The following is a 24916-nucleotide window of genomic DNA, read 5'->3' on the forward strand; positions in this document are numbered from 1 at the left end:
GGCATCGCAGCAGAGTCAAGGCTGATGGGACTAAATGAAAACATGGCACAGGAAAGTATGTTAGCATGACTCAGATGCACAGGGGTACAATCTTGGTAATTGGCTACACAGATATAAACTAATGCTCATTGCAAAGGATTTTCGGTGTTTCGATGATCAGAAAACTGTAGAAACACATGCGGTGCAGAAAGCAGGTGGCAGCCTGGGTTTAGGTAGGTGAGTACACACAGCCGGCAGCAGTGGCAGAATAATGAGCTGCACAGACCCCATAAGCTGCCTTCTTACAGTAGTTAAACAGATCACTGCTTTAGCAGAGGATTTGTGTGGTTGGTGGAGTGAGCGAACATACAGCCGAGCATTGATGTTGGACTGCCAGACAAAAGATTCTGAATGAACTCGTGACACTCATTTTGTTTGGAAGATGAAGTATTAAATATTTAATTAAAAAGGTTCCACATCACATAGATGACACAGGCATATTGAATGTGATATTTTTCAGGTTCAGAAGCTGTAAAAAGTGAGCTGAGGAGAAGGCTTGGTGATAAGTAATATTTCATACTTTAATGCCTTTTTCGAAATTTCACCGGTGTATACAGTATATGATGGTAAAAGTGTGCAACGCTTGCAACCTCCCTCCCCTGATGCTGGGTGCATTACTATCTTTCTGATTTTTTTCCCAGAAAAATAACAATAGAAACACACAAAATGTTAAGAGGAGTAATATTCACACACCTTTTTTCCTTTAAGCCCCTTGATATCTGAGCGAATTGGCTTGATTTCTCTTTAAAAAAAACATGGGAAGAGGGCGATGAGCGACTTAACAAGAAATGACCCAAAAAGTAGCTAGAAATAAGTAAAGAGTTATAAGAAAATTACCTGAAAATATGCAAAAAAAGAAAACAAGTAAAAACAACCAAAAAGGGGGGAAGGAGCTTGTGAATCTCATCATCACTTTTCTTTTTCTTCTTTTTATTAGCCGCTAGCGGCTGCTTTTTAAATCTCGTGGTGGGTTGCACACATAATCACGTCATCAAAACGTTACCACAGTGCCGCCCACGGTAGCATCTTTCCGGCTTTACATTTTTCGCATTTGTTATGCCGCTGTTACTACCTCTTGTCCTGACTCAAAGGTGAGACCGCTCGATCCCCTCTTTTGCGATTGAATGTTATATACAGAATGGCGAGGTGGCATAATGTTGAGATATTCCCACCTTGAACAGGTAGTGTAAATATGGCTAATGAGTTTAGTAGAAAAAGGTGCACCCGTGTTTATATATAATTGAAAGACATACCCTCTGGATTTCTAAATACCGTGCTATAGCGTAATACGGTAATATTGCCCAAGCCTAGTGTTAAAGTCTGGGTAAAGTGATAGTTAAAATGTGTTCGGAGTTTGTCACATCACAGAAAGATATGTTATTAAACACCTGACCAAATTTGAATAACCAAAAAAATCACACAATTCACACTCCACAATTCAGTACTATATAGTAAAGGTTCTTTGTAACATGTTTTCAACAATCGGTTTCCAACATTTATAGTGCCTTTGAAACAAATCTCTGAATTCACTTTACACAGACTTTAACAACATTTTGAATGTCATTTTTTTTAAGGTTCTAAAGCTGTAGAATGTGGGCTGCAAAGCTGTTTTTCATGATTTAACACCTAAATTTCAAATGTTTGTGGCCATGGATAAAAACTCCAATATGTAAGAGCCACTTAGATTCCTCCCTTACTGCGGCCTATCACTGGTGCAGTGGAAAAACCTCCAAAAGGCCAAAATACTGTCACTCAGTGTTAGTGTTGAGAAAGACAACAGTGTTGCATTAAAAATGACACAATAGCAATGTAGCTTCAATGGCCGTCTTGGCAGGTTGCCGCTCCCTGCAAAATGCAGAGTGCTCGAAGGGATTAGTTCACTGGAGTGTCCCCTGTTCAGTCACAGCTATTTGCCAATGAATTCCGGCCATTCTAGTTTGCAAATTGACTGAATAGGAGAAGTTGGAGGCAGTTCTCTCTGGAGCTTTTGTGCTCACACTGGGGTGACAGGATACTGACAACAGATGGCACCATACGTGGTGCAGTCTTTTGTTCTTTTGTTTAAGATTGCTGCCCACCAATGTGCCACCGTCTCTCGTTGAGAATCCTTTCTCCGGATTGTGCCCTATAGCTATCAGCATGTGAGAAGTCATTCACACGTCTCTAATAAGTTCAGTGCTGAGACTATGCATGCAGTGGCAGATCCCTATGCTGACACACTGTTGGAATGTAGATTGGTGTCGACACAGTTTTTTTGCAAATTTTGCACAGTGTCTGAAACACAGATTAGATGTTTGAATCTGAATAATATTTAGGCTACCGTGGTGTGTAATTATAGCAACATAAATTGTGTTTGTCTTGTAAAAGGATAGGTGATGGTGAAGCTGCTTTCGATGAACATTAAAGACTCTGCAGACTCTGGAGAACGATAGTTGATTGCTGAGTCTCATTCCCAGGTCGTTAAATACAGTCTGGGTCGGTGGTGAGGTACTGTTAACATTTGTTAAAGTTTTTATTTTTTAGAAAATTCTGTTTTAGCAGAAGTTGCACTCAGTACCAAAGCAGGGCTTTATTTCAGCGTTTAAGGTCGATAAAATATAAACAGAAGTATGCACTCTCACACCCACAAACATCAAATCAATACATCCAAACAGGTAGACTGTAGAAAGACTGAAGAGATGAAGGCTGGAGCTACTGAATTTCATGCGTAGCTTTCTCTCAAACCAAAATGAAAAAATATAATGTGAAAACAAATATCAACTTGAGGTGCTTGCCTTATGTCTGCCTTGAAACGCCCCTTACATCAGAAGATTAGTTGCATTTTATGTTTCTGCAAACTATGGATATGTAACGTTTGTATGCTTCATGCATATCAGAATATTTTCCTGAGGTTTTTTTTTCCTAACCATAATCAAACTTAATCCACAGCGTTGTTCAAATGTAGTTTGAACATATTTCCGACATTATAACTCACAAATGTAACCTACTGCAGAAATGTATAATGCCAACATCTATTCTGGGGATCAGGTTGTTTGAAACATCTTGCTCAGCTTTGTCGGGGCTTTTCTCTTGACTCGACCAAATGTCACAGCAGCAGTGTGAACTTCTGGTGGCTTTATTTTGGGAGAAACTTGTCTAAAGCTGACACAGTATTCCTGACAGTAAGCATTAATATATTATGGTGACCAGGTCTTCTTTCAAAAATTTAAGGGGATGTTTCTGTCCCGCTACAACCGTGATGGATGACGGGGGCTGAGGCATCTAGCTGGGTTCAGATCTGTATCCACTCTGGGGCCAGGCAGGCTCTGGCGCTCATAATCGTGTTTGGAGTCTTAATAAAATGCCCGAGATGAAAGCTGTGAGAAAACAAAGCTTGTGTTTTGTTAACGGGCTTTCACCATATGAATTGGCCTATATTGTTTAAAAAGCACACAGAATCCAATCATCTGGCTTCCATAAAGAGCATACAGTACAGGGTGCACCTGTGAGGCTATAAGCAGGCTGTTTACGCATAATTACCTTTATGCAAACATCAACAAAACATTAAATATTGCACTGTAAAAACTAAAATGCTGTGAGAAAAATTAATATGCCATAATGCTTTGTCATAGAGCCTAAGGAGGTAGATTCTTTAATATTCTGCAACTCTAAAAGCACCTATATATTGTTCTCTGCTACAGTGATAATTACCAACTTTTACTGTGAAATAAACACACACACATTCACCTTATGTTCCCGCTTCTGCCTGAAATAGCTATAAAAACACACACACACACACACACACACACACACACACACACACACACACACACACACACACTCACACAAACACAAGCACTGCAGCGAGAGCACTACTCATGTACACAGTCGAGCAGGGAAGCTAAACTTGCTTTGTTTTGGGGGCACTTTTGCAAAATAAAAGAAGGCCAGGGGCCAGTTGCAGCAGCGCCATACTTGTTTCTAGGATTTTAGGACATTTTCTAGAATTTTGGGATGTTTCTAAAATGTGCTGCCATTTCTAGGATGTAAAGGTGTTTCTGTTAATTTTAGGTAATTTCTTGGATTTTGGGATTTTTCCAAGATTTTAGGCCATTTCTGTGATTTAAGGATGTTTGTGGGATATTATGACGTTTTGTAGGTTTTTGAGACATTTATGGGATTTGGGACATTTCTTTCATTTTAGGATGTTTCTGGGATTTTGAGAAACTTCTGTGATTTTCAGTTGCACCCTATTTGGGGCCAGATTTGGTCTGCGGGCCGTAAGTTAAGTGTCACGGCAGTACAGTAAAACCCTCCATATCTTGGTCAAGGATTAAATGCAAGCTAAAGCCTTCTGTCCCAAATTGCTTGAATAAAGTGATAACAGTGTGAAACTTCTATTGATCCCCGCAGTGCAACTCTCTTTTCACTTCAGTCCCTCCAGGGAGGTCAGAGTGTCGGGTCATCTTCACATGGAGCGCCCCCGGAGCTGGCAGCGAGTCAGCGGGGAATCACTGACTTGCTCAAGGGCAGGACAAGAATGGCGTGTACATTACACGCTCTTTCCTGTGTGGCTACAATGGGAGGATGTTAAATCTCTCCTGCTTAGAATATCTTCAAAAGAAATTCCCAACATAAGACACAGAGCTTCTGGAAGGAGAGGGGAGATTTTTATTTGAAGTGAATATTAGGGGAGCGCCATTAGGTTGTCCTACTTCGAAGGCAATCTATTCACCTAGTCCTCTATATAGAACAAAAAGAACAATGGGTACTTCTCAGCTATTCTTCTTAATATGTATCCTTGCCATGTGGGGATCTGGTGCTAATTAATAGCTCAAAATTGCAAAAGTGGCTCCTGAGCAATATTCCACTCTGCATATGTGTTGTCATCTTGCTGTCAGAGTTGTAAGACACTATAAATTTCTTTCATAAAGCAACTAGTCCGTCCCACTGCAACGATTCAAAGCTTGGAAATTCAATTCCCTTCGACCAGATTACTATAATTATCTACCTCACGGTGAAGGGTGAGCAGAGGATTAAGGTCTGTTTAAAAATAACCACCATCAAATATATTTGGACTCAATAAATGAAAGCTGTAGAGCAGACATTTTCTCAGTAGTGTGATTTGGATTTTTTTCTCTCCCTCCTCTCTCTCTCCTCTTCTCCCTCCTCTTTTCTTTTCTCTCTGTTAATCTGCTTTGATAATTCAGCAGCGAATGCGTGACGCTCGGTGGGAGACCGTCTTAAAGTCAGTCAGAAATCAAAGCAGGGAGAATGCAATTATTCGAGTGGCAGTCAACAATTTTATAAGAGATGGATGTACACTGTACAAACAGTCTCTCATCAAGGCTCAGATCTACCAAGAGGATCACAAATCATCGCCACGAGCCGTATTGTTGTTCCGCTTGTGCAAGGTCATTTGGAAGGCCTGGGATTTGTTGTCCTGTTGCAGCACAAACATTATGTGCCTTTTTAACTTTGTACACTGATGACGATGATGCTCATTACGCAGCGTTATTATGTTTTATTATCTAGCAAAGCAGCTGCTGAACAGGCGAGCTGTGGTGGTGCTATAGGGGCCGTGTTGGTTTTCTCTCCGCTGATAGCTGATTGATTGTGTGTAGCCAGTGTTGACAGCATGCAGTAGGTAGTCCATCTTGCTTTTCCTTCATTATTTGTTCATGGTGAGAACTCTCAGCTGGCATGCTAATAAGCTGTTAAGGGCTGGTGTTGTGCCAAAATCTCTATTCCCTGAAATATTCTGTCCCCATTGGCTTGTCCTTGTTTGTCCTTGGTGTTTTGTTGTTTCTTATTTTGTGTGTTCCTTTTTTTATTTTTGTTTTTGTCATCTCACAAGCACATTACATCCAGATTATACTGTAGTACAAACTAGAGTGAACTCTCTTCAGTACACAGTGTGACATTTCAGCCCAGTCACTGGAAGAAAATGATTCATGGCACATTTCTGCAAATGGCAAATATGTTACGTTTGTACATTTGTTGTTATGTCAGTGTTTCAAAAGTGACATAGTTTTGACTACATGTATGAGAGCTGGCTTTGCTGTTAAGAGTTAGAGGAGATGGTACGAAACCTGGGCAAGATGGCTGCAAAACAGTAGATTGCTGCTCCGGAAAACAAACAACAAAACCATTTGATTTTCAGGAAGAAATTGGCATCATTTTCAGCAGTGTTTGTGCTACCACAATCGTTTGCTTTTTAGCGAGGCACTGGGGCATTTCCAGTGGCGAGTTTGCCACTGTGAAACTGCCTGCATTTCCAGGGGTGTCTAGGCCATTGAAACATCATGTGTCGTCTCCAGTTGCAATATAGCCTCCAAAACTGGTTGTTTTTTAGCGGGACTCTTTTAGCAATGATTGTGCTACCAAAAATAATTGCTTTTAGGTGAGACATCAGCGTCATTTCAAGGGTTGGTTATACTACCGAAACTGGCTGTTTTTTTGGCAGGACATCGGCGTCATTTTCCGCAGTGATTCTTCTACCCAAACCATTTTTTTAGACATAAGAGCATTTTAAGTGGTGATTTTGCCACCAAAACTACTATTTTTTTTTTTTTTTGTGAAACATCTGTGTCATTTTCAGCGGTGATTGTCCTACCAAAACCGGTTTATTTCTGCAGGAAATCTGCATTATTTCCAGTGTTGACTGTGCCCACTGAAAAGTTATTTTATTAAGCAGACACTGGCATTATTTCCAGCATTGTTTGTGCCAGCAAAACCAAAAGTTGTTTAATTTTGGCATCATTTCGAGAAAAGACTGTGCCATCAAATGTGGTTGTTAGCAAGACATCGGCGGATTTCCAGCAGTGATTTTGCCAGCGAAATAAGTATTTATTTATTTATTTATTTGTTTATTTTTAGCTAGGCATTGGTTGCGTTTCTGGGCATAATTGGTGTGTGTTCTGTTGGTGCAAAAACCAACACATAATGGAACATTAACTGCAGTGTTGTTGAAATGAAAAGAAATAAAAAGTTTCAACATATCCTGTTTATAATAATGTTCCAGTGTTACATGTCTGTGGTTGGCAGACATGAATTTAATTTTGGGCATTTAATGGATAACTTCCATTCTTTGATATCCAAATAAATGTTTTAATTTTAGTGTTAATTATTGACTAGTAGATATGAAATTCATCTGAATAGATGTGTAAACAAAAATTAGACACGGTTTATGGGGGAAACAACTTTTACCTGAGTCCCTGCAACAGCTTCATAGAGTCTCTAAAATGCAACTGTGCATATGTTTACAGACTAAAATTTTGCATGCCTTTGCAGTACGTTAGTTTTTTGATGTGTTACATTGCCATACAGCTACTCAGCATGGCGATGAGGATGATGATGATGATTATATGTGAAATTAAGACGCTAATTAAACCTCTGTGAATCACGCTGCAGTTGTTAATCAGTGCAAATCCAAAAGCTCTGTGGTCAAAACATCATGTTGCAGCATGTATGTCTTTTAACCCGTTAACCTTGGGCTGTAATCCCGAGTTAACATTACCCTGGGTTATCTTTAAACATTTGACACTGTTTATATTTAATCCTGGTTAGCCCGAGGCGAAGCTGTCCAGCCGCTGTACATGCTGCTGATTATTGTTCATGTGAGGATGTAGCTTGTTTTCCTCCCTTTTCACACATGCATGTTCCAGCCAGACATGGATTGTACAAGCTATTTGTTAACAAATATACACCTTGTACAGCAAATTATTTATGATTTTAGAAAAGTCTAAAATTCTGCTTTTGCTGACGCTATTGTCAGCCAGCTCTGGTGTTTAAATTGCCATAAATAAAATGATGATGATGAAGCATGAGACATTATGTAAATTTCCTGTCCCATCTATGAATGGATTATGCCATTTTAAACTGCTATTACACTATATAAAGGGCATCATCAATCCGAAAATTTGGTTATAATAGTAGTTATAGTTAAATGATAATCGTAATCATGCAATTAATTTAAAAAGAAATCTCCATATTTGGATTTTTTAAAAAATAAATACATAATTCAGCAGAAATAAGCAGCTCTGACAAAATACCACCTTTATAGTTGATAGTTGAGCATGCATCCAGCAGATATGCAGCAACCTTAGCATTCACTTGAAGTCGTGTTTGTGGACATCTGAAGAATTTAAGTCCAACATTCACTGCTATTAGTCTCAAACAACACCTGAGGAAAATATCTGGCTCTTAAGCTGCTAAATGCTTCACTGTGTTTACCAGCCAGCCGCTAACTGTCTGTCTGCTGTGTGGTGCAGGGCTTGTAGTGTACAGTTGGTTTTTGGAGATATTTTGCTGAAAACAGCTGCCGGCTGTTCTTGTTGAAAACATCATTAAAGTACAGTTAATAAATTAACTAAGATAATAAAGATGAGGGCCAGAAAGCCAAAATAAAGCTTAAAGATGCTGAGATGAATTGTAGAGTCACATGATAAGTCTTTCTTCATCCCTACAAATGGCACCAATCAGAACACACCACCTTTTTGGCTTTTTGCCTTTATTTTGGAAGGACACTTGAAACTTAATCAATAGCCGCTAAGGCTCTGTACGTGGGGCGCATGCTCTACCAGGTGAGCTACTGGACGCCCCGTCATCATGCACTATTCACAGAAATGTCATTTTGGATTTTAAAATTTGTATTTATTTGTGAGAATAACTGCAGCTGAAATTCACCATAAAAAGGAGTGCTGACTTCAGTTTTATAGCATGTAGCACTATTTACCCGAACCACAATTACACCTACTGTCAGTGGTGATTTTGCCTCTAAAACTATTTGTTTCATAGCGAGTCATCAATGCATCTGTGGCCATTATTGTGCCACCAGAAGTGGGTATTTTAAGCTTAAAGACAGTATTTGTTTAGCCATTTTCAAAAGCCCAAATTAGGTTTTAGCAAGAAAAACCTCATGGTGAGTTCAGCCTGTGCTATGTTCATGCACCCACAAAGATAATCTAATTAGAAAGGGAACACACACACACACACACACACACACACACACACGATAAAAAATAAAAAACGAAATGTCACAAGTCATTAGTGTTTAAGTATTCACCTACACATTAGACCTTGTGATTGTTAGTGTCAAAATATAGATTATGGTGGCATTAACTAAATAAAATTACTTAAAATCATCTCAGTTATAGTTATTATCCATTCACCCATTTCCTACGTCACTAGTTGCATTCAGTGTCTTATTTAGGCTGGACTTCGTCCCATCATGCACTGAGTGATAACCACTGCGGACAGGTCGCCAGTCCATCACGCTGCTAACACGTATAGACAGACAGACACATTTACACCTACAAGCACTTTACAATCTCCACTTTCTTCACACTCAAACTATAGCACACGGCCATAGGAGATAGTATGTGAAAATCCACTTTGTGTCTGGAGTTTACGTGTTTCTCCCTCAGGATAAAACACACAACTCTCTGTATGCATACATTTTCCCTATATTTCTGGATGTATGTTTGTAGTTTTTTTTTTGTTCCATGGGATTTGAAGATCTGCACGCTGGGCACACAGAGTACATTGTCTCTCTCCGTCTCTCTCTGCATGTCTGCAGCTCCACTGCACCTTAAATCCTCCAGCTTTTTTCACTCTCTCTTTCCTCGAAGCACCTATCTCCTTCTCCCTCGCTCCCCTGAGAACCACTATCTGTCTCCCTCTATCCCGGAGCCTTTCTCTAACTCCGTCTCATTCTCGACTCTCATCACTAAATAATTCCTTACAGAGGGAAATCTAATCAAATCTGAGTGAGAGTGAGAAAAGCAGAGGTGGGAAGAAATTGTGTGTGTGAATCAGATTCGGAGAAGGGAGGGGGCTAAAAAAAGACAGAATCAGAAAGCAACATTGGCAGTGTGTGAGGGGGTAGTAGAGTGAGAGAACTGCAAGTGCATTAGCAGTCAGAGCACTTAGTGTGAGGAATCCATTCATTATTCATTAGCTAATTCACCATGTATAGTAATTAAAATCAGGGCCTGCTCCAAAATGGAAAGAGCGATGATAGACTGGTTTTCTATGTACAATATTTAAGAGGGCTGTTTTTCAGTACTCGTGCTCCGGGGTTTTATAAATCATGTTTACCTGTTTAAAGCATGCAGCTTGCTGTCATGACACTTAGTGCACTAAGTAGGCTACATAGGGCGACGTCTTTCTGACACCAGAATAAACCTAAAATAGAAATATGCAAATATGCAACATGACCTATAAATAATAAACAAACCATTAACTTTTTGTCAGGGATACACTGATTGTAAAACTCTGGGCTGGCATCAGTGCTTAAAATAAGATTTTGACCAAGAGTCCAAATGGATGTTTTAATTTGTTGTTGTTTATTTTATTTTTGTTGTTATTTATTCCCTGTTCTTGTGCCAGGGAAACAAACAAAAAAACAACAACAATAAATTAAAATTATTGAACTAATTTAAAGTTGCTCAGTCTTTAATTACATTAACTTTGAATGAGCACAAATTCAATCGTAAAATTATACAATAACTGCTTCAGAAGTCTTTTTACCGTAATATATCGTAATTTTCTCTCTAATATCTATTTATATTGCTGTTGAAACAACGAAAATAACTATATTTATTCATGTTTCTTGCCAAAAAATCTGTATTTTACAAGATTACATTTGAACAAATTGACATAATCTTCCAATTTACCTTTTGCCTAATACTTATTTTTACTGAAGAGAGCATAAACACTTCATAGTTTGACACTGTATCATACTGTTGTATTGTATTGTTATGTTGCCTTGTTGTTCGGTTAAAGGTACATTTGCGGAATAAGGAGACAGAGTTTGTCTCGCCTTTGAGCGAGCACCCGAGGTAGTAACAGCACCAAACCATTGTCTATGTAAAAGGGACAGCCAGCAGGACAGGATTGAGGGCAGGACGGGTGTAACGTTTTGACAGCATCTCATGAATGCAATGTACTGCAGGAGATTTAAAAAGCATCTTATTGCGGTTAGCAGCTAGTACATGACACTGAGGCAGACACTGTTGTGTCACCTCTTTTGATTCTGCGATGCCGGCATGAAGTCTAAAATCAAACACTGGAGCAGCATGATGCCCCCGTTTTTTTTTGGTTCTGTGCAAAACCGCAAAGGCGGCATAAAGAAGGGACTTCTTGGCAGCCTTTAACATGATCTGTCTAAACACATTTTCTATCACCCCAGGGACATTGTGACACTGTCAGTCTCAAACCCATTTTTTTTTAGCCTGTGCAAAATTTAAGTGACACAACAGAAAAACGTTGGTCACCTTACCTGCTGCAGATGGCAGTCAACAAGGCAAAAAGTGGCCAATACTGATGTGCAGCCGTCAAAACGAGGCAACCCCCCTTTATTCACCATCGTCTCGTTCCCAACTTTGCAAATACCGCCTCTTTGTCAGGGATGTCAGCCCCTGACACCGACATAAAAAGGTACCTTTCGCGGCTGGGGAAGTAGATGGGTCCAATAAACCCCAAACTTTCACTGAGATCACATTGTTAGCTTCCTGCGTGAAAGTAGAGTCAAACCACGAAGAGTGCACAAATATAAAAAAAAAAAAAATGTATTTTTTATCTGATTGTTTAAGATTTATTTTGAAAAGGACGGCATGCATCTAACGATTAGAAACTGTCCATCCCTGTGAAAACAGAAAGGTATTTTGAAAAGATATAATGCATTTAACAGGCGTAAATTAACACGCCACCCTGGGTCATCAACAACAGATGAAGGAGGATACTTAGCGCATCATATGCAGACATGAAAGTCCTCTGACCAAGCAGTCGTATTTGATGAGTTGGGATGAGAAAGTGGTGCTTTATTATACAGCAAATGTGCAGAAATTGCTAATTAAAAAAAATAAGCCTAATGATGCATTTAATAATCACAGCACATGTAACTCAGGTTGCATTTACATATTTTTTAGTAAGATATGTTTATTGTATTTTATTTAGAAATTTAGACTATGTGTGCATTTAGACTTTACAATGCACAAACATATGTCATGCCCCATTTGAATAATAAAACGGGCGTGTTTGATCCTGAAAACACTCCGAGACCAAAATAATGTCATGTCAATTAATAGCAAACTGAAATAGGGCGTGCTGATCGTCCCTCTGTTCAGTCTGCGGGGGGAAAAAAACCCGAGAGGTGCTTGTTTGAGCTATATTTGAACAACAAAGTTTCTCGTTTTGGCCTTGTTCTGACAGCAGTGGTAAAAGGTTGGAGTCAAAATAATCCTACAGTATACGTGTGTGTGTGTGTGTGTGTGTGTGTGTGTGAGATGTGCCTGTTTATTCCAACCAATAGACTAATTGTCTCTCTGGCAGGTGGTTCAGATCAATGGATATAACCTCCAGCTTCTCTTTTTTTTAATTATCTGTTGACTACAGTTAAAAATCTTCCTCCGGGTTTGTGTGTGTGTGTGTGTGTGTGTGTGTGTGTGTGTGTGTGTGTGTGTGTGTGTGTGTGTGTGAGGCAGATATTATTCCTGCTCCTCATTTATGAGACAAGACTGATGCATGAGAATCAATCGAAAATCCTATCAGAATACAGATGTAAAAGCCTCATAAAGATACTAAAATCCTTTAAACCGTTTGCACGTGTATGCTAATCTGTAAGTAAATCATCTTTTAACACAAAGGCAGTACAGTTAAGTCAATAACAGCCTCTGATTTCCCATTGAAAACACATTAAAACCTAAAGGAACAATTCATTTACAACAGCTATTGTTCTTTATTGACAATTTCTACCATATAATAGAGATTCAACGTATATCCAGGTCATGAAAACTTTAACATTTGCTGTGCAAGCACTCAGTGTCTCGTAGGTCTTATAGAAACTCTTGTTCAGCACAGAAAATGATGCTTCTGCTTTTCTCGGAGCAGTCTGTTTGGAATAAACAGAGATAATACCCGGGCAGTTAGCATGAGCGGCGACAACATGTGACTGAACAAACACAAAAGGGATGCCACCTGCAGACAAATTACGCAGAATATAAGGAAAATGATGCATAGATTGCGAAACATGGAAATAGCTTTCCTGGAGTCAAAAGAAGTGTGAAGATTGCCCAAAAGATGAAAAGCACTTAAGGATAAAAGGGCACAATGACGAGGGAAACAGATTTGTCCCTTCTTTTTTTGGGATAAAGCAACAATCATTTATCACCAAAGCTGCTGTCAAAATAACAGTAAGAAAAAAAAATCACATCACATTTAGACACACAAAGTGCATTTCATAGCCTCTTTTTCCTACTCACAACAGACAAACTGCACAAAATTTCTTTATAAAGAAAAAAAAAGTACCAGCAGTTTTTGCATGACAGCATCATATGGAAACTGCATCATAGACCGTTTAATATTGCTGTGATGTCTGGTGTCACAACTTTTCCAAATGTTGAACAGTTTCCAAACTTATCTCCTCCTCAACCTGAAGTGCAGCAGAGGAAAAGCAGAGTTTTATTTGGTTCTCTAGGCCTGTGTGTGTGTGTGTGTGTGTGTTTGTGTGTGTGTGTGTGTGTGTGTGTGTGTGTGTGTGTGTCTGTCTGTCTGTCTGTCTGCACACCAAAATGGGCAATTCTGTTCTTTACAAATGGCTGTGGAGTGAAGATCTGACTGTCAGACAGAGCATCTTCATCTTGTGTCTGATGACGTGATAATAGAGAAGGTCAAGACGAAATCAAACAGGATCTTTGCTGGCGAGCCTCTCACAAATCTAACGATCAGAGGCTTTTAGCCACATGATACAGCATTCCCAATGAGTGTTCGATTAAAAACGCGACAGTGTCATCGCTGGCCATTGCTCTTCGGTTGCTCTGCGTGTTATAATTGTTTTAATACTTTTGCTCAGAAAAAATGCTAAATATTATGTAGTTTAAGAGCCATTTTGATAACCAGTCTTACAACCAACCAACTTCTTAATATTAAATGAGCACGGACAACAACCTCTTAGGCACCCTCGAACAAAGAATTGCTTAATCCAATGAAATTATTATGCTAATTCACAGATTTGATTCTCTTTCACCAGATTTTTTGGATTGTCTGCCCCCTACATTTCCAGCCAGGGGATCACGGATGATTGTGAAACCAATGAGACGGCTACCAAACGACAGACAGCAGCAAACCACTGTTCAAGACCAACAAAAACAGGTGTGTTTTAATGAGCATTTGGGATATTTTCATTGGTGTTTGTGGCAACTACACAAGGTATATTGTAAGAATAGTTTTGGAGATTTCCAGCCTTGCATTTAGCACACTGCGTTTTTAATACTAGTTTGGGACAGTTCGAGCTGTGTTGGTGGTGATTATAGCAGGAATTTTTCAAGAGTAGTTTGGAACATTTCCAGTTATGTTTGTGGTGACAAAAGCAGGTGTTTTGTAATGACAGTTTGGGACATTTTTCCATCCATGTTTGTAGCATCTATACAGGGTATTTTTAAGAATAGTTTGGGAGATTCCCAGCCTTGTGTGTAGCGCCCATACCAAGTATTTTTTAAGGAATAGTTTGGGACATTCAAGCTGTGTTCATCAGCCATACAGGGTATTTTCACGAACAGTTTGGCAAATTTCTGGGCTTGACTACAGCGTCTTTACCAGGTATTTTTTAAGAATAGTTTGGGACATTTTCAGCCATGTTTGTAGCAACCATACCGGGTGTTTTTAATGTCGTTTTGGGACATTTGCAGCCATCTTTGTAGTGACCAAACTGCACATTTTTGCCAACAACTTATTTTCCTTACCCTAACCACATGGTTTTAGTGCTTAAACCTAACCTTGCGTTGACAACATGACAATGTTGTCATGACATAACATTGTATGTAGAAAAAAAAGTAAATTATCAACATAGGAAACATCATAGTTTAACATATGCATGTTTTCAGAAACACACAGTGCCAGCATTTATTTTGTTGAGTGGGTTGATTTTGCAGGAGATGGCTAATTTTGGATTGTAACATTTGGAACTACACATGCAAGACATGGACTTGTAGTTTACTGGATGCACTGATGAACTGATCTAAGGAAATAGCTCAATAGCAGTTGAGTTCTTGCTTTGTACTTGGATTTGCACCAATTTGTACCATTTGATTTTTCTTTGACATTATGTATGAAACTGGGCTTATATGAATAGCATCGATTTAATATAATGAATTGAATCCTCTGTAACCATGTGTAGTTTTAAAACTAGCGTCAAGCCCTTGCTGGTTCTGCATTTTAGGGCACATATATGTTTTTAGATCAAAAGAAAATTCAAAAAAACTTAATTGCAAACATTTTTTTTCCACAACTGCTGCAAGTAATGATTATTTTAATTTTAGGTAAATCTGGTCATTTTTTGATTAATCAATAATCATTTGATTGAAATTGTGAAAACTGTCCATCACAGTTGTTCTGGTTTTGTCAAACCGACTCTTAAAACATAAAAATGTTTATTTTACAAATAAGATAAAAAAGCACCAAAATCCTCACATTTAAGGAGCTGTAATGAAGAACAAGAAAATGTTGGAATGAAAGGCATTTTTCCTTAAAAGAAAAAAAAACTATTTTATTATCTAAAAAGTTGAAAATCATTTTCTGTTGATTGACTAATCTTTTCAGCTCCTACTGGCACCCCTGAATAAAAATTTTCAGCTTTAGACAGAATAATTAAACCTTTATTTCCACATAGAACATGTCATGTTTAGATTGTGTAAACTGGATTTCTTGTTGTACGCGACAGAGCTCGCTCCATAAATGAGGAAGAACAAATTATTTATTGAGCGTTTTATATCAAAAGCCAATCGTTGTTCCGTTTTGTAGCACTTCATGTCGCATATTCGCAAACGCTTTTATCCTTCATATTCATTTCATTCGGAGTGAATTGTTTCTTCAATTAACATATCCGGTCTTGTGTCATGATTTTAAGTGGATGAAAGCGACTAGCGGATGAGTGAATGGAAGATGGAGGGAAAGCGACAGATGTTGGCTGAAGTCGCTGTTGCTCCTCTCTCTCTGCCCTGGTGTAAAAGTGGGTGTTCATCCCCTGAATACAGATGGCATTACACAAGCAATCCTCTAAACGGCTGAGACACGCTAACATGCTGCTGTCTGGAACGGCCTGCGTCTATCTCGAGCGCCTTTGCAAAGCCAAACACCTTTGTTAATCTCACAGGCAGTGTGCTTCAGTTCAGGAATAGGGTTTGAAAGACGTTTCACATTACCTTTAACTTACACTCAGCTCTCCTGTAAACGTCTTGCATTGTTTTTTTGATTTCCTGTGATGTCAGTGAGAAGAGGACACAAGCAGTAACTTATGTAGAAAATTGGAGCAACTCTTTGAAGCTGCCCGACGGTTGTCTCCACTGAAGAATCAATGCGTAATGGAAAATATTGCTTGAATGCACAATCATCTTAATAAAATTGAATTTTGGTGTGGTGCCTCTCCTCTGGTCCCCTCCCTCGTGCCTTGGTGGTAGATTGGCCTGAACTTATGACAATTAACCTTGAACACCGTGGGGGAAAGTGAAGGAAGGAGCCCACACGATTTTCAATAATTAAATTATCCCTCCTGTTGCACATCTTGAAGTCCACTGCCACATTCTCTGCCTCCCCAGTCGCTGATAGATCGGGTCTTTGTTGTGCAAATCCTATTCACCGTATCTTACTTCGCCGTTCAGACGGTTTTATTCTGCAGAGAGCCGCACATGAATATGCAGCTATTTTTATCATTTAATGTATTTGACATGTAAAGTGAGGCCTTTTCCATTGTTCTGCTATGTAGGCAAAGGCAGCTGTACAGGCAACGTACATGATTCTATGACTAAACACTGTGTCACTTGACATTTACAATGAGGCGCTAATTAGTTTGAGGCTCATTAGATGTTGCAGAGAAGGATAGAAACTACATATATGAAATGTGTTAAAACACCTGTTACACCTGTAAAACACACACATACACACACACACACACACACACACACACACACACACACATACATATATATAGTTTGAGTATATGGACTGAAAATCTGAATGCAAGGAGTGAAAGTCGTTAGAAAAATAGTTTGAATATATGGAATGAGGTTTGGATGTATGGAATAAAAAGCCGGAATCTAAAGAGTGAACGTGTGAATATATTGGAGTGCAAGTTTGAATATATAGAATGAAAGTTTGTATATATGGAATGGGAATTGAAATATATGCAACAAATTTTGAATATTTGGAATGAGCCATGATTATATGGAATGACCAGTAGAGCTGCCCCCTGAAAGGCGAAATCGAAAAATCACCGGCGACCCCTTAGTTGAATGAGGTAGCATGTAGTTGAGCAGTCTTTTTTTTTTTTTTGCTAGTCAGTGTGCTTCTGGAGACATTTTGGTCCCCTAGATTTTTCTGCGGAATGAGCGCTCTTGACTGTCCAGCCACTCTTTGCAGCAGCCGCAATGTAGTGGCACAGAGAAGGTAGAAGGTAGATTAATTTGTCATCTTTTTCTTCAACATAGTTTAAGAAAGAAAATGAAATTGAAAGGAGGAGACATTTTGCACTGTAAGTCTCTGAGGTAACATTACCTTCTCTCTGTTGCTTAGAAAAGGCGAATTTACAGCTCACAGCAACTTAATATGACACAGTCTCTGGATTTTGTTTTATATCTACTGTTGGCAAAAAATGATGCGCATTTGCAATCTGTTGTTAGTGCCATTAGCTTGTACTGTACAGTTTCATATGAATCATAAAACAAATTGTCAAATATTTGCATTGAACTGATAAATCTGATTCCACTAACATTATTCCGAGTTGGGTGCAGCCCTAAAAGTCAGAATATATAGAGTGAAAGTTTGAATATATGTGATGAAGCTTGAAAACATTAAATTAAAATTTTAATATATGGAATGACAGTCAAAATATATGGAGTAAAACTTAAAGTAAAACTATATGGAGTAAAGCGAATATTGAAGAAAATCTAACATCATTAAGGCACTGACCCCATTTTGTGATTTTCATTCAGGAAATTTCCTGCACAGTTCATTTCATATTAACATAATTTTGTTTAACATTAAGTTAACTGACTTGTATTGCTCACACCAGTAGGTGGCAGAGTAAATACGATGTTGCACATTACTGCAATCCACACGTTAATCCTTTTCCACCAAAATTAGTGCATGTAGAGTTTTTTGAAACATAGCAAAGCTTGTTTAAACAGGTACTAGACTCCTTTTCCATTTTCAGTAGACCAGAGGAGCAATGTTTTTTTTTTTATTTATCTGCCTTTCTGGTGTATCCTGTTGACGTCACGGATGTGCTGTAGAAAAAAAGGTTAGTAAACAGAATAAAGCAGCATGGAGGCCAGTGAAAATGTTACAGTTACCTCATTTTTTAAAATAAATTTTACTTATTCATGCTCTCTCAAACTCAGTGCAGATCATTTTAAACAATGTCCAAGTGCTGCTTGGACAGAGGGTGAACATTATTGTGGTGGGCTATCATTGCAACTTGCTGGCAAAGAGGCTAAAATTAGAGCATCCACCGGCGTTTAGTATTTCCATCAAAGCCGATCAAAGCTGGAGATAAATATCGATAATCAATAAATACCTGTGACAACTACAGAGTCAGTTGTCCTGGTTGTAAATGCAGATTGTGATCTTTCCCAACAAATCCAAAAGCCAGATATTTGTGGGTGTTTTTTTGGTGTTCAGTGGGAAAAGGACTACAGAAAAGACCAGTTTTAGTTGATAGTCTGAGCCAGTGGAGGGTCTGCTGGATGCTCCAATGCTGACAGTTTGTATGTACAGTCTTGCCAGCAAAACAGATAAAAGTGAACATTTTCTATACTTATAATGCTGTCACACGCTGAATGGCATCTTGCCACAAAAGAGGTGAGAACGAAAATCAATTTAGCTTCAGATGCATTTGCAACATACTATTTATATATAGATTTTAATATAAAAAGAACTCCCTTGCTACCAAAAAGAGATCATATATCAGATCATGTATTGCAGTCTCAGTTCTTACTGCAAGAATTAAGTCTGAAAAACACCTACTGAAACCAAACCAAATACAAGACGAGCAGCCAGATGAGAGAAAAGACTGGAGTACACTTTAATAGTGCAAAGAGACTATCGTTAACATCTTTCTATCAAAACGTTTCAAAATAGACGAAGGCAATGAGCAATGTCGGTACTCTGTGCTGTGTAAGGGCAAAAAAAATCACACTGTCCACAAGTGGAATTTGTGTTTTTTAGTTCAACAAGAAACAAGAGACTCTAAGAGGAATAATCCAGCTGCTTGTGTCGTGCCAGTTTCTGGAAAATCTCCAATATAAACTTTTCGAAACATCACATCAAATTTTTAAGGATCTGCACTTGTTATATTAACATGTCAAATACATATTTAATCAGCAATTTCTGCCCTCTGCTGCTCTCATCTCAAATCCAGGTAATAGCTACATTTTGTGGATTCAGATTCGATAAAATTGATCAAATGCTGACCCCACTCTTGAAAGTCATAAACTCCTTGAGACACTATTAAATTTAGAGAAGAGAGAAACTTAAGAAATCCCAGTGCTGAAATTCCTGCTTCAATTTATCTCAAAGGGCAAGTACAGCTATTTTCAAAATTTATATTATTCCTATGTATAATTCCAAAAATATTAGTAAACATGAACAACTCTTTCCCACGAATCCAAAAAACAATGTGCTAAAACTAAAATTTGTGATTTCATCAGGAATGAAGTCTGGAGCTGCTCCAAAGACAATTAACTGGAAAAAAATTATTTAAATTTCGGGGATGTGTTGAATAGTCATTTTTGGCTGTAATTGTAGCATTTAAAGATATATAGTTGAACACCGGCGGTCTGACCTATCTGATATTTCTGTTGTGCTTATTTTATGTACTGTGTTGCTTCAGAAAGACCAAATCAACCGCTCTCCAACAGCGACATCACTGCCAATTCGACTATCTGCTAGTTTTAGGTAAACTCAGGTTGTCATTTACTTAAGTTTTTCTTTAGTCCATCCATCCATTACAGATAATTTATGAATGGATGGATGTGGCCTAATGGGTAAATTAGGTCTCCAAACTAAAGTTTTTTTAAGTGTTGTTATTAATGAAATCTAAAAGCATCAAACGCACTGTAAAATCTGACAAGTTGATCTCACTTAAAAGAATCTTGGAAACCAATTATCTTGAAAAATGGAAGTAAATATAACTAAAAATCCTAATTTCTCTTTATTTTATATAATTTTGTGAAGTTATTGCAACTTAAAAATTGACAAGTGAAATTACCTTGTTTTTTCTTAGTGTTAGCAGCTTTAGTAAACTAAGAAATTCTGGCTTAAGAGACGATTTTACCATTGCTGAAGTTAGGTGATCTGTACTGTTTTGAAGTTCTCTTTTCTTAATATCTTTAAGAATATACAAATATGACTGACTAGTTTGCAACCAACAGAATACAGATATATAGTGCAGTAAACTTAGTTTATACTTAAAAAAAGACTGATGTAATTAAATTTGTCATTTTTAAATTGCAACAACTTGACAATAATAATGTTTAAGTAAATGTAACAAATAGATATAAACATTAAATAAGATTAATAGTTATATTTACCTATATTTTTCAAAGCAATAAGTTTTTGTTTTTAGGTAATATCATCATGTCAGACTGTCAGATACAGTGCATGCATTTTAGATTAATGAGACGTACAATTTGAAATAACATAGTGAAAAAATAAGGGATTCAACAATGAACCCTGAATGTATGGAATTAAACTTGAATACATAAAATCAAAGTTTGAATAGAATGAACCTCAAATTTATGGTAATAAACTTAATTATATATAGAATAGGAGTCCAAATATGTGGAACAAACTTTGAATAATTCTACCTGAATATTTGGTATTAAACTTAGTTATATTTTTCAACGTTCAACATTTTACTGCCATATGTTGATATAAATGTATTAATTAGTGTCATTACAGTGTTCATTCAACGGTGTGTGAAAGGCTGTGATATCTCAGCTGTTCTTCAACACAGCACTGTTTCATCGTATGTGCATGACACAGGGGTTAGTTGCTGTAAACAAACATTGTGAATCGGTCCATGTACGTACATTTTCTGTTTAAGAATGAAGCTCATTTGGGCACAAAAGAAAGATGACAAACACTGTGGGTCCACAAAATCAGGCTCCCATTCATTGTCTGTGGCGCAGCTCCAGACTTTATCCTATGACGTCACAAGTTTGAGACTTTCCTCTCTTGTTTCTGGCTATGAAAGGGAGTAACTGATGTTCACAAATATTGATTGAATTTTCCTAGGCAATGAAAATAACATAGGAATTCATAATTTAAGAGGTGTTCCCCTTTAACTATTTAAGAGCAAAGGCTGTTCAGGGAACCAGCACCATGCTGCAAACTGCAGTTCAGGGAGTGTTCCTGTTTTATTTTTGTTTTGGGAAGAAACCTGGGTGAACGCAATGACAAAATGCAAACTTAAAAACAGTAAAAACAGGGGTCAAGGTGCAAATCCACAACCCTGTTGCAGTGACGTGACGACGGGGCCTTTTGTCAACCTCAAACTGGTGCACAAACTGGATTTGATGGGTAATTTCAGAGCACTAACAAGCTGCAGCTTTTACTTTTTTGAAATCTGAAAATCATAAGCACAGAGCAATGAGAGCCCGGTGAGTGGCATGTTCATTCATTCAGGTTGAGAAGTGCGTTTGCTCATGAGGGGTAAGAAGGTTTCATGTTCATGTCTGAGTGAAGCAGAGAGCTGCCAATCATTCAATGAACAACCCACTTGACAAAACACTTGTCTCAAGCTAATGCCTATTGATCACCGTGAGCGAGGCAAAATTGTGGGCCATGCTGGCATGGTTCCACTCTGAGGAAAACAAACCATTACAGTACAACAACACGGACAGAAAAACAGTTGAAGTGGCCGTGCAATGACTTCCTGTCGGGCCTTTGTTCGTGTTTGAAGAGGAGAGTGTTGAAGAATTGAAAAGATGGATGATGCATGTCGAAGCATGGTGTCTGTTCTGAGGATACATTGATTGATTGGCTGCGCATTGGTATCGATATTCACCTAGTTGACTGTTATCTGCCCGTTAGCAAGTAAGATTACATTCACGGATGGCAGTGGCCGATCTTTTTCTGTTGTGTCACATCAATTTTGCAAAGGCAAAAAAGTAGGGCTCAAGAGTATAAGCGACATGTCATCCTGAGTACAGTAAAAAACATGTTTGGGATGCAGAGAGATCTTCGCTTGGATGCCTTTGAGACAAACAGATGCAGAAAACAAAAAATGTATGCACCCTATTGTTTAACTGATAATGCTGCATTGTGAACAACAAATCCATGTTAAAACTGGCGGAGGGAGAGCTAGTTAACAATAGCTATTAGCAGCCAGTGACTAACCGACACAATCTCATCCGAAGTCGTCAAATATCCGTGCTTGTTTGATGCCATTCACATCTACATATTCCGCTCTAGGTATCCTGTGTTTGTTGTAAATTTATGCCAGTTAAATGTGTTGTGTCTTTTTAAAATATGCTTCCATTTTCACAGAAAACGAACAGTTTGTGCTCATTAGATGCATAGTCTTTTTCAAAATAAAAATATGTCTGTAAAACACCTCATAATTGCGTTTTTTCATTACACAAAAAAGCACGTGGTTATGTTTTGGTAGCAAAAGAATGTGTTAAGCTAAAATAATAAAACAACAAAAATTATTTGGCCCAATATTCATATGGGCAATGAATAGCTGGCTGCATCCACCACCCCTCCAGCGTGCCCTATTGGGACTTTCTAGCTCCTTAAATTACATCTTTACAGGCAGTTTTTTTAAAACTGATGCTGCCGAGTGGGGTATAATCCTGCTGTGACAGTTTTCTTTCTGGCTGCATAATTAATGGACGCCACCTAGAGGTGTATCTTACCACCATGAAAGGTGGCTTTTGGCGTTTGTCTCAGAAATAACTAAGCAAGCGGCAGTATTTGATGACTTCAGAGTGAGAAGGGGCTGAAATAACTGAGGTTGCATTGAGTTACATTATGATGCATTCAAGCTGTATTCAGTAAAAATGGGTATTGGGAAAAGGTCAATTATTCAATGATGTGTTCAGTCTTGTAAAATGTAGGTTTTAGGGAGAAACTGTTATTTGAAGGAAATATTTGTTGGTGTTAGAAAGGGCATTATGATATATACAGCATGTAGCAGAAAGACTTTAAACAGTAATTGTTAAAGAAAGAGTTGATCATGAAAGAAGGTTCTTTCAAATGTATCATAAATTGTAAGATTATTTTTAATAATGAAGATTTATTTTGTTTACTTGGCACTTAAAAGAAAATAAGTAGCAACAAAAACAAAGTAAACAGCAACAAAAAACCCATCTGTATCACCTACTGGCCCAACTGTTATTTTAAACATCGTTATAGGCCCAGAATTTCATAATCCCTGCATCCCCAGTCTATTCATATAGATTTCAGACACACAAAGTCATTGAATTGTGATTGTGACCTTCAGTTTGGGGATCAACTCCAGAATAGATAAGACCCACAGTGGTGTAAAACACTCTGATCACCTAATGTGTTTCAATCCACACCATTACAGTAATTGTCCATCCTCATTGTAATCACAAAAATACAGTACATTCTCATTTAGCTAATGTAAATGAAGTGCTTTCAGATTTGATTGTTAATTTCTATCAGCACTGAGCAGACTGTATTTATAACGGACGGCAGTGACAGTTTTCTATTTTTTTTTTAAGGGACACATAGGATGCACAATTTTTTTTCATCTATTGACCTTATAGATTATTTCTTAAGCTGTGATACTATTTACACTCTGTGTCTAATATGATTTCACTGTTATTGCGATTTCTCTCCACCCATGTCTACACTTTAAAAAAAGCATGGCAGGTTTGAAGGTTAACAAGGTTTTCTGTCATCCTACACACTGTTTACTCACACACACACACACACACACACACACACACACACACACACACACACACACACACACACACACACACTCCTCCTTACACACACACACTCTCTCTCTCACACACACACACACAGTCAGTTACACATGTACAGGTGTCTCGTGGGGCCTCCTTGCAGTGCTGCACTCTCCTCTGGATACGCTCAAACAGAATATATGAGCTTGAGGGCTTGGGAGAGGGCCAGGCTCGTCTCCTCGATTTTGGGTCATAAACGCGGCCTCTGCCCAAGGACTGCAGGGCCTTTTTAAAACAGGGCTCAGCTTGATTGGACACACTTCTGTTGCTCCGTCCCGACTGCTAGCAAGCCAGCTGATCAGAGAGCCAGAACAAAGCCGGTCTCTTACAAGCCAGTCGGCTCTCAACCTCTGGTACAGTAAACAGGATTTTTTTTTTTTTTAAAGACCGTCTTCGCTTCACCACTGCTTGTAGATGCTGGATACTGCTTTAAGGACAGCAGCCCTGAATTGTGTACAAAACAAAGTGGGATATATTTAGCTTCAGCGGCTCATTTATACATAGCATCAGGATCAGTGACGGAAAAAAGCAAAACAAAATGTGAGCATCGGGACAGGAAAAGGTGGATGACTTTTAAGTGAAAGTTAGGTTTATGAGTCCCTATATGCTTTCCGCATACGGCCTTGCTCACACTGGTGTTTTGAACGTCTAATTTGTTCATGAATAATACAACACGAACCATTTGGCTCATGAATATGAAATAGATGGAACCACAGGCTCTCCCCATAATCAACAGTCGACACACAGAGTCCGTCGTCAGCTCTCTAGCTCTGCAGCAGCATTTCCTCTGATGCATTTAGCCAATCACAGCTGATCATAGCCTTAGCAGAATGTTAGTGTTAGTACAAACTGTCCGTGAATAATGTGTGAATACGGCGTCTTTCGTCGCCAAGGATATTTTC

General features: G+C 38.4%; 1 protein-coding gene and 1 long non-coding RNA gene across 4 annotated transcripts in view; one reads left to right on the forward strand and one right to left on the reverse strand.

Annotated features, from left to right (window-relative positions):
• Positions 1–24916, forward strand: part of LOC148190348 (uncharacterized) — a 219081-nt gene that overhangs the window by 111888 nt on the left and 82277 nt on the right. For 2 of the 3 annotated variants that reach the window (XR_015779637.1, XR_015779654.1), the window contains exon 3: positions 14051–14172. This is a non-coding gene — a long non-coding RNA (uncharacterized LOC148190348). Of the gene's footprint in view, positions 1–14050; positions 14173–16286; positions 16373–24916 lie in introns of those variants that run through there. The other variant, XR_015779658.1, reaches the window with a different exon arrangement.
• The window catches only part of lrrc4cb (leucine rich repeat containing 4C, genome duplicate b), a 66827-nt gene that overhangs the window by 19901 nt on the left and 22010 nt on the right, over positions 1–24916 (reverse strand). The window lies entirely within an intron of this gene.

This window comes from Plectropomus leopardus, chromosome 1 (genome assembly GCF_026936395.1).
Source record: "Plectropomus leopardus strain MGB_pleo_1.0 chromosome 1, ASM2693639v1, whole genome shotgun sequence".
NCBI classification, from domain to species: domain Eukaryota; kingdom Metazoa; phylum Chordata; class Actinopteri; order Perciformes; family Serranidae; genus Plectropomus; species Plectropomus leopardus.